Genomic DNA, 11,433 nt, shown 5'->3' on the forward strand with positions numbered 1-11,433 from the left:
ATTTCTCCGACCTTTTTTCCTTTTTACTGGATTCGTTCAGCGAAGTTTGTACACTCCAAATCTCCGGATCGGGAACTGTGGCTGCAACCGGCTCTGATAAGGGCATCTTTGAACACACCAGTTTGGGATGTTGTGCTCCTAGCATAACATTACCAGGTCAGTATATTTGACCCCTCTTTTTTTCCCCCACAACTATACAGATTCAGGCACGATGTGCGCTTTGTTTTTATTCTTATCTCCATAGCGTGATCCTCCCTGTAATGTCCTCTGATATCATATAATAACAGCCTGAACATGCTGGGAGTTGTAGTTCTCTCCTCCTATACCCCTCCCTGTAATTTAATCTGATATTACATTAAAAATAGTCTGGACATGCAGGGAGTTGAAGTTCTCTCCTCTTATATCTATTCACTGTAATGTCCTCTGATATCACATAATTGCAGCCTGGACATGCTGGGAGTTGTAGTTCTCTACTCTTATACTCCTGTAATGTCCTCTGATATCACATAATAACAGTCTGGACATGCTGGGAGTTGTACTTTTCTCCTCTTAAACTCCTCCTTGTAGTGTCCTCTGATATTACATAATAACAGTCTGACCATGCTGGGAGTTGTAGTCCTCTCCTCTAATATATATCCTTCCTGTAATGTCCTCTGATATTACATAATAATAGTCTGGACATGCTGGAAGTTGTAGTTCTCTCCTCTTATACTCCTCCTTTTAGTGTCCTCTGATATTACATAATAACAGTCTGGCCATGCTGGGAGTTGTAGTCCCCTCTTTTAATATATATCCTTTCTGTAATGTCCTCTGATATTACATAATAATAGTCTGGACATGCTAGGAGTTGTAGTCCTCTACACTCATACTCCTCCCTGTAATGTCCTCTGATATCCCAAAATAACAGCCTGGACATGCTGGGAGTTGTAGTTCTCTCCTCTAATACCTCCTCCTTGTAGTGTCCTCTGATATTACATAATAACAGTCTGGACATGCTGGGAATTGTAGTCCTCTCCTCTAATATATATCCTTTCTGTAATGTTCTCTGATATTACATAATAATAGTGTTCCGGAAGTCATAGCTCAAAATATAGGAGACTGAAATTTAGACGAGTGTTCAAGCAGACACTCACTCCAAGAATGTTATCCAGATGCTAACCATGTATTGGATCGATATATATCGAGAGAGGAATAAAACACACAGACAATGCTCGTATGTTCAAAATACTCTTCTGAGGTTTATTGCCAAAATCAATTACAATAATATCATTCAATAGGGGTGTAGGCGTGAGGTTAACCAATCAGAGGAAATGTGACAACAACTCTGATTCAGCCAATAGCAAACAATGAGAATATTTCATATTATACTCCTCCTTTTAGTGTCCTCTGATATTACATAATAACAGTCTGGCCATGCTGGGAGTTGTAGTCCCCTCTTTTAATATATATCCTTTCTGTAATGTCCTCTGATATTACATAATAATAGTCTGGACATGCTAGGAGTTGTAGTCCTCTCCACTCATACTCCTCCCTGTAATGTCCTCTGATATCCCAAAATAACAGCCTGGACATGCTGGGAGTTGTAGTTCTCTCCTCTAATACCTCCTCCTTGTAGTGTCCTCTGATATTACATAATAACAGTCTGGACATGCTGGGAATTGTAGTCCTCTCCTCTAATATATATCCTTTCTGTAATGTTCTCTGATATTACATAATAATAGTGTTCCGGAAGTCATAGCTCAAAATATAGGAGACTGAAATTTAGACGAGTGTTCAAGCAGACACTCACTCCAAGAATGTTATCCAGATGCTAACCATGTATTGGATCGATATATATCGAGAGAGGAATAAAACACACAGACAATGCTCGTATGTTCAAAATACTCTTCTGAGGTTTATTGCCAAAATCAATTACAATAATATCATTCAATAGGGGTGTAGGCGTGAGGTTAACCAATCAGAGGAAATGTGACAACAACTCTGATTCAGCCAATAGCAAACAATGAGAATATTTCATATTCAGCCAATAGCATATGTCGCTGCAGAATTGACTTTGTCCCTTAACTTTGGACATTATCTGCATTTGTCTATGAGTTCCGAAATAAATGAATGCTCCCTCACTGGTAGATCTGAGAGAGGCCGGCCGGAATGAGACCATGACGGGCAGTGTCTGTGTTCAAAACAGTCCCTGCCCCTGGGAGGGGCAAATGTATCTTTATTTATATAATGAGTGTGGGCGTTCCCCTCATAATTGCACTTATACATTGTACATATGGTAACATACAGAATCCCAAGCTCATCTTAGTATGTATCTTTAGCCAAAAGAAATACAATGTCTTCAAGTCTTGTCACGTCCACCTTTTGTAACAGCTGAATGCAAAGTCATAAACCAGAAGACTTAGAATAGAATAGCCACCCAACCCCCCCCCCCTGTAGGCTGTTGTGTCGGCAGTTCTGTGAGCTCCAGTTACACCTATCCATAGCTGTAGATAGTACATAGCACTTTTTAGTTCACACATATAAAGATATTAAAATATCTTTGACGATTCCCTTCTTTTGAACATAAATTTGCTTAGCCATGTATTCGAATACTCATCCGAGACTACATTCTGATCAGATCCCCTGAATAAAGGGGATCCCGTTGTGCCATTCACCTTTGGATGGGTACTCAGTATACGTGTCTAGCAATAGCGTTACATAATGTACACACCTGAAGATTTAGGGAATTCCAGGTTTTACAATTTGGGCAATACCAGCTATTTTGGTGTCGTGCTATGGCTTGACAAATAACTTTATCAGTTATGGAAGCATTCAGTGTCACGTAAACAGGTGGCCCTGAATGTCTCCTCCTTTCTCGGTTCCTTGGGTGGTGGATGGAACCACATGCACTTTAATATCCTGTGCTGTTTTCTGAACTGCTGATACTTTTGCAATCAAACATATTACAAGTTTAAACATAATATATCTCTATCTAAGTAGCTGATTGTAGTCTGGCTAAGGTACATACTCCTGGTCTCCTGGGTGGCAACCACTTATATGCTTCAATCCCGCATATATGAAATATATGTTGGGTGGAAGAACATCCCCTGGAGTGATTAAACACTCCTGCAATCCAGTAGAACAAGATCATGTCCCGTCCGGTGGCATTTATCGATGCCACCTCTTTATTAGTTAGATTACCTTTTATTGCACTTTCTAGGCCCTGCGTCATCCATTTTCTAGCTGTTTTGGAGCACTGGGAGCTCCGATTCAAACCCGTCTAACTGTCTTAGGGGCCCTTGGATATTCTATAAACTTTCTAGTTACAGAGGTGTTACTTAATAATCAGCAACTCATTCAGATTGGGTGTCCGAGAATTAGCCCACATACATAATCTTACTTCCAGCCAGGTGCGCGTCCTATGGGTCACAGTCTGGATGCGCGAAAGTCCTAACAATCACTTGGGCAGGGATGGGTACCCGTCACTTCTGCAAGGATCAATTTGCAATCTAATCCTAATACTGACTAAACCCAGGGGCCGGAGGGAACACTTCGGACAGGCCGTTAAATGTTATCTCGGTATTTGGTTACGTTTCTGTAAGTCTTGGGATCAGAAAACAAACGCTCCCTTATCTCAGCTTCTCACAGATACACTCACAGATTTGTTTCTACTCACACAACTATTCCTATAACACATACAACAACTCATAGACAAGTGGTGTTCATGGCTCCCAATTAGTCAAAAGAGACAATACCTGAACGGCAGCTAAAACAAGCCGGACGTGCACAGTATAAAATTTCTTACTCACCGGTATTGTGTACAATTCCCCGTTGTTTCCTTCGATCGTCGCCTTCGATCTGTCTTAAGATCCTGGACGAGCCCCCAAGAAATGTCGCTGCAGAATTTACTTTGCCCATTAACTTTGGACATTATCTGCATTTGTCTATGAGTTCCAAATTAATTAATGCTCTCTCACTGGTGGATCTGAGAGAGGCCGACCGGAGGGAGACCATGACACACAGCGTCGGTGCTCAAAACAGTCTCTGCCCTAGGAGGCAGATCCATCTTTATTTATTTATGAGAAAATAAGTGCATGTGTTACCCTCAAAACTTGCAAACATATACATTCTACATATGGTAACATACAGAATCCCAATATCATATTAGTATGTATCTTTAGCCAAAAGAAAGTCGTGAACCAGAAGTCTTAGAATAGAATGGCCCATCCTCCTCTGTTTTTACAGCAGTTTTGTAAGCTCCAGTTACACATATCCATAGTAGTACATATTAAGCACGTTTAGGTTCACACATATAAAGATCTAAAAATATCTTTGACACTCCATATTTCACATAAACTCGGGGGGAGACTTTGTCCTCGTATTGGGGTCTCTCTGGATTAACTCTTACACCATCCCGAATAATTTCGGAAAACCAAAAAACGTCACTTTATAAAATGTATTATTATGTATTTAACTATAAATGTTATCGCTCCAAAAATAATGTCCGGACTTATAAATTATGATATTTTACAACTTCTTTTAGCGTAAAGTTTTTGTAGCTCAGAAACATTATTGTAAAGTGTCTTCCCATTTGTGGTCAGGACTGGATGACATTATTCGGGATGGTGTAAGAGTTAATCCAGAGAGACCCCAGCACGAGGACAACATCTCCCCCCGACTTTATGTGAGAGTGAAATACAGAGTGTCAAAGATATTTTAATATCTTTATATGGTTTTCTTTCTGTACACAATTGAAATTGACAACTCATCAGCACTTCACACTCTCGAGATGAAGATAATTTCTCACAGAGGTGCCCCCTCCCAGACACTTAGATGCCTCGGTCACTATTGAACACAGAATCGAAGGGGTTAAATGGCCATAATCGTAGTTCTCTCAGGTTTCCAGCCTTTGCAGCAGGATCTCGGGTCTTCCCTATGTCATGGGAGCAACTCCTGAGCAGTAAATGTCCTGTACAGAAAGGGGTTAAATGAGTAAAATACACACTCTCCTCCACGTGCGCTATAACATAAGAGATCACACTGCATATTTCCTTTATATATAATATCACCTCAGCTGCTACAGAACCTCACAGTTCATATAAAACACTGACTGCACAGTTTGCTCAATGTCTTGTGAGATGTCAGCAATGTCTCCCCAGTATCTGCCATGTGTCAGGTTGTCAGGAGTCAGGTCTTCATTGTCTGGGGGTAAATGTTTTCATTTTACTCTTCTCACCTGAGAGATATGCCATAAATGTCTGATATATGGGGGTCCCACCTCTATGTGGAGAACGGGGGATCCCCTGATCTGCCTTGTGAGGTGATGACTGAATCCAGGTAGAGAATGAAAGGAGAGGTGACCACACATGTGCACGACTCACTCCATTCACTTGTATAAGAGTTCCAGAAACATCCGAGCACGTCTAGAGGTGGAGCCGCATCTATGAGACATTTCTGGCATGTCCTGGGGAGAACTGTCTGTGTTAGGAATACCCCTTTACTCTATGTGGAGACGGCTCTGACAAGATGTTTCTCTCAATGTTGAATAAGTGAGGTTCTGTATGTCACACATGATGTTGTGCGCTGCATGATTTCCATCTTCTCCTTTCTTCATAAAGATGTCTGCAGTACTAGATCATCCAGTTCCTCACATCTAACTATACACTAAATATAATTTAAGATGGATCCATAGAGAACATACACATACTTGTATTCCTGTACTCAAAACTAACTATACAATAAAGATCACATAAGACGGATCAGTAAAGAACATAGACATAATTTTACTCCTGTACTCAATACTAAGTATTCAATAAATATCACATAAAACAGTGATCAGTAGAGAACATACACATACTTGTATTCCCCTACTCACATTTAAATAGATAGTGATCAGTAGAGAACATACACATATTTGAATTCCAGTACTCAATGCTAACTATACAATAAATATCACATAAGACGGTGATCATTAGAGAACATGCACATACTTGTATTCCTGTACTCACATCTTAATAAACAATAAATATCACATGACAGTGATCAGTAGAGAACAAGCAAATCCTTTTAATCCTGTACTCACATCGAACTAAACAATAAATATAATTTAAGACAGTGATCAGTAGAGAACATACCCATACTTGTATTCCTGTACTCACAACTCAATATACAGTAAATATCACAGTAGACAGTGATCAGTAGAGAACATACACACACTTATATTCCTGTACTCATATCTAACTATACAATAAATATCACATAAAGGTGCTTAGTAGAGAACATGCACATACTTATATTCCTGTACTCACATCTAACTATGCAATATACAGTGAAGGAAATAAGTATTTGTTCCCTTGCTGATTTTGTAAGTTTGCCCACTGTCAAAGACATGAACAGTTTAGAATTTTGAGGCTAGGTTAATTTTACCAGTGAGAGATAGATTATATTTTAAAAAAAAACAGAAAATCACATAGTCAAAATTATATATATTTATTTGCATTGTGCACAGAGAAATAAGTATTTGATCCCCTACCAACCATTAAGAGTTCAGCCTCCTCCAGACCAGTTACACGCTCCAAATCAACTTGGTGCCTGCATTAAAGACAGCTGTCTTAAATGCTCACCTGTATAGAAGACTCCTGTCCACAGACTCAATTAATCAGTCTGACTCTAACCTCTACAACATGGGCAAGACCAAAGAGCTTTCTAAGGATGTCAGGGACAAGATTATAGACCTGCACAAGGCTGGAATGGGCTACAAAACCATAAGTAAGACGCTGGGTGAGAAGGAGACAACTGTTGGTGCAATAGTAAGTAAATGGAAGACATACAAAATGACTGTCAATCGACATCGATCTGGGGCTCCATGCAAAATCTCACCTCGTGGGGTATCCTTGATCCTGAGGAAGGTGAGAGCTCAGCCGAAAACTACACGGGGGGAACTTGTTAATGATCTCAAGGCAGCTGGGACCACAGTCACCAAGAAAACCATTGGTAACACATTACGCAGTAATGGATTAAAATCCTGCAGTGCCCGCAAGGTCCCCCTGCTCAAGAAGGCACATGTACAGGCCTGTCTGAAATTTGCAAATGAACATCTGGATGATTCTGAGAGTGATTGGGAGAAGGTGCCGTGGTTAGATGAGACTAAAATTGAGCTCTTTGGCATTAACTCAACTCGCTGTGTTTGGAGGAAGAGAAATGCTGCCTATGACCCAAAGAACACCCTCCCCACTGTCAAGCATGGAGGTGGAAACATTATGTTTTGGGGGTGTTTCTCTGCTAAGGGCACAGGACTACTTCACCGCATCAATGGGAGAATGAATGGAGCCATGTACCGTCAAATCCTGAGTGACAACCTCCTTCCCTCCACCAGGACATTAAAAATGGCTCATGGCTGGGTCTTCCAGCACGACAATGACCCGAAACATACAGCCAAGGCAACAAAGGAGTGGCTCAAAAAGAAGCACATTAAGGTCATGGAGTGGCCTAGCCAGTCTCCAGACCTTAATCCCATCGAAAACTTATGGAGAAGAAGATCCGAGTTGCCAAGCGACAGCCTTGAAATCTTAATGATTTACAGAGGATCTGCAAAGAGGAGTGGGCCAAAATTCCATCTAACATGTGTGCAAACCTCATCATCAACTACAAAAAACATCTGACTGCTGTGCTTGCCAACAAGGGTTTTACCACCAAGTATAAAGTCTTGTTTGCCAAAGGGATCAAATACTTATTTCTCTGTGCACTATGCAAATAGATATATATATATTTTTGACTATGTGATGTTCTGTTTTTTTTTTAATATAATCTATCTCTCACTGGTAAAATTAACCTAGCCTAAAAATTCTAGACTGTTCATGTCTTTGACAGTGGGCAAACTTACAAAATCAGCAAGGGATCAAATACTTATTTCCTTCACTGTATATCACATATGACAGTGATCAGTATAGAACATACACACACTTATATTCCCGTACTCACATCTAACTATACCATAAATATCACATAAGAGGTGATCAGTAGAGAACATACACATACTAGCATTCCTGTACTCACATCTCAATATAAAATAAAAATCACATTAGACAGTAATCAGTAGAGAACATACACATACTTGTATTCCTGTACTCACATCTAACTATAAAATAAATATCACATAAGACAGTGATCAGCAGAACATATGCACATAATTGTATTCCCGAACTCAAAAGTAACTATACAATAATTATCACATAAGACAGTGATTATAAGAGAATATGAACATACTTGTATTCCTGTATTCAATACCAACTATACAATAAATATCACATAAGACAGTGATCAGTAGAGAACATACACATACTTGTATTACTGTACTCATATCTTACCATACAATAAATATCACATATGACAGTGATCAGTAGAGAACATACACATACTTGTGTGCCTGTACTCAATACTAACTATACATTAAATATCACATAAGACATTGGTCAGTAGAGAACATGCACATACTTGTATTCCTGTACTCACATCTTACCATACAATAAATATCTCGTATGACAGTGATCAGTATAGAACATACACACACTTGTATTCCCGTACTCACATCTTACTATACCATAAATATCACATAAGAGGTGATCAGTAGAGAACATGCACATACTTGTATTCCTGTACTCACATCTAACTATACAATACATATCACATAAGACAGTGATCAGTAGAGAACATAAGCATACTTGCATTCCTGTACTCACATCTCAATATACAATAAATATCACATTAGACAGTAATCAGTGGAGAACATTCACATACGTGTATTCCTGTACTCAATACTAACTATACAATAAAGATCACATAAGACAGTGATCAGTAGAGAACATACACATATTAAACCAAAAAAGGAAATCTTGAAATCATGTAATAAATATCATCAAAATGCAATTTTATTAAACAAATGATACAATATTTTACATCAGTACATAGTACAAAAATAACCCCCCTCCCAAGTATATACTATAGACATTTTTTAAAAATAGGTTAAAAGAAAGCCAGGTGATTCCCGATATAATATCGTAAATAATGAGTTGTAATGATTCCTCACAAACTATATCACCACTACTCAGGTAGAATGCAAATTAAATACCATGTGTGTTAATGTGTACACTAATCAATCAGAACAGTGCTGTATGTGTTACTTAAATACATAACACACAAAGCACCATCAATTTAGAGCAATGCTAGATAACGATCGATAAATGTTTGCTCGTATGTGTTACTGTATACACTGATCATTCAGAACAGTGCTGTAAGTATTGCTATGTAAATGCCATATAAAGCACAATCGATTTAGAGCAATGCTAGAAACCTATCGAAAAATGTGTGCTCATATGGCATAGTATGGCCGTTCTGGTAATCCTATATCAAAACAGTGTAAGAGAGAGGATAAGAGTGCAACAGATAACACACACTGGTACAAGTTTCTAGTGGTTGAAAGTCGATATACCTGAGGAGGACATGATGATGAGAATGGAGTGGGACACCTGGACACCAAGCACCTCGACGCGCGTTTCGCAACCTTCGTCAGGAGGTGTGATTACTACTCTGACAGCTCAAGTTTAAATACAGTGTACGAAAACCCCACTGACCAATGGTGCATCGCGCATCGCACACACCCACCAACGTCCCACCGTCAGCGTCATGACGAACACCACTGAATGTGAAGCATCAGCGATGTCAATCATTAACCCGACTGCTTCCGGCCCAGGAGCGTTGAGTGCTGCAGCGCGCAAACGCACCATGATCAAACATATTGGATCTACATATGCAACATTATTAGGGAAAATATCAACCATGTATCCCCCAAAAGATATTTATATAAAGCAGACACTAATATGGACATCGCTAAATGGTTCAGCAAACACATATCAATGCATCTCATACAATGTAATCATCAATGTGCACAAGTGGTTACGAAGTGCATAAAATGAGACCACAGAATTTATTAGAACTATATTTAGAACCATATAGTGTCAGTATATAGCATGCAGATGATAATCAGTGTGTCATTATGTTGATTAATCTGTACCCAAGAAAAGATGTATATATATGCACACCATACATACATATGTGTCCGCATAGATATATATATAAATAAAAAATAAATGAATAAACAAATAAACAATACAAATTCACCATAATAAGGTAAATAAATAAATATGTGAAAAAATGAATATGAAAACAAAAGTGAAAAAGATGGTGAACAAAAAATCATATGTGTGTATATATACATAAAAAGTGCAATAATACACAATTATAAAAACAACGTATTAGTGTTACAAAAATCGGCTATATATCAAAAAGCCAATTAGAGTTAGTTAAAGTTAATTAACAATGTGTAAAATATGTGCATGTATAAAGTGTAATTTAGTTTAATAACTATATAAGTATATATACAAAAAATGTGTAATAATAGTGTAATAAATTCACTGGTGGGACAAAAAATGCAGCAGAAAGAGCCGTGGAAGTCTGATGCGGGGCGGACACCCGGTATATCCACCAAGCGGGGACCTTCCGCTCAGGAACACACCCGGGACCAACCCCACACCAGACAACCAAGCCATCGCCGAAACAAAGATTGTCCAAGCCAGGAAAAAATATATATAAACATATATATATAAGAACCATACAAAAAACCTACATATATATCATATACATATTAGTGTTCTTGTGTTAGATGAAAAATATATACATCCAACGATACATACATACAAACAAACATATAAATACAAGATATGGTTGTGCATAATCCAAGCACAAACCATACACATATACCCTATAAAATCAATTCAGTTCAAATATATCCTCGTAAATTAAATACCCTCACATATACATACATATCCTGGGCACCAGTGCAATTTGATATTATACAGCTGTGCATACATATACACAGGTAAACAATATCAACACAAATAATGACATTCTACACATATTGCACAAATACATAATGAGCAAATACAGCATCACATAGATTAAGATAGATATATAACAGCCAAATGCCAATCCAGTATCGAACTTTCTGCAAAAAATATATATATTTCCAAATAACAAAACAGATATCAGCTCTGTCAGATGACAGACACTATACATAGCAGAAATTACATAACAACAGACTTATCATAAATTTCAATGATATTATATCATCCATCATCCACTTTATCTTCCATCGTGTAGTCATAAAATAGCATAGATTCACGATAACCGAATTCATGGCAGAGTCAGTCAAGCGAGACCTAGTCAGAGTAGCAGAGATATATCAATTAAAAAACATAAACATAAAACAATACTTACAAGAAGGATGCAAAACTTTGAGATTCGTTAAGGCCTTTTGGAGACATAGTATCCAAGATCACAATCCATTTAGTCTCTTTCCGCAAAAGGTCACTAAAGATATCACCCCCACGATTCCCCTGA

This window comes from Rhinoderma darwinii, chromosome 1 (genome assembly GCF_050947455.1).
Source record: "Rhinoderma darwinii isolate aRhiDar2 chromosome 1, aRhiDar2.hap1, whole genome shotgun sequence".
Lineage (NCBI taxonomy): Eukaryota > Metazoa > Chordata > Amphibia > Anura > Rhinodermatidae > Rhinoderma > Rhinoderma darwinii.